Raw genomic sequence first — 680 nt, forward strand, 5'->3', positions numbered from 1 at the left:
CTACTACAAATAAATTTTGACCGTTAAATTACTCCTTCTAAGAGGGTAAGACACATGCATTAATCTAGTCTAAAAGGTATGGTCATGGATTTCATGGATGAAGAGGGACATGGGCACTTAAATTCGTCACATTCACATGTGAGAGTGAGAGTGAGACCATGCATATGGCGGCATATGCATTATATTCCCTTTGGCGTCAAAACAAGATCGAGCACCCCTCTCTCTCCACTTCTTAATTATGAGAAGCTGAGAACACACAAAGATGAACCCATGTGCAGGCAATCACACACATTTTTATTTCTAATTCTAAATTCTCAATAGCAGCTCATATTTGGACCCCACCACCGACACCTATTTCCCATTTCCAATTACCATTTTCATTTGCAGCTCATCATTTCACAGTATACGTTTCTTTTTTATTTTTTAAAGAATATATAAAGTGAAAAATTCACCAAAAATGTTTAGGAACTGAAATAAAATATAAGCAGCTTTATTTAATATCAAATTTAAGTGTCTAAGGTAGAGTTTATATAGCATTAATCATTCATTTACGTCCTATCTATTAATGTTGAAGAAGAAAAACTAATAGAAAGGGATATAATAATATCCTCAAAAATTTAATACCATCAAATAATTTTTATTAAAATTATTTTAACAAAACTGTATTAGAAATTTATATA

The 680-nt window shown here is 31.5% G+C and overlaps 1 protein-coding gene across 2 annotated transcripts in view; it reads left to right on the forward strand.

Moving 5' to 3' along the window:
- The window catches only part of LOC107646233 (DEAD-box ATP-dependent RNA helicase 16), a 26,500-nt gene that overhangs the window by 12,475 nt on the left and 13,345 nt on the right, over positions 1-680 (forward strand). The gene's annotated exons all lie outside the window — the stretch shown is intronic.

Source organism: Arachis ipaensis, chromosome B06 (genome assembly GCF_000816755.2).
Source record: "Arachis ipaensis cultivar K30076 chromosome B06, Araip1.1, whole genome shotgun sequence".
NCBI lineage: Eukaryota > Viridiplantae > Streptophyta > Magnoliopsida > Fabales > Fabaceae > Arachis > Arachis ipaensis.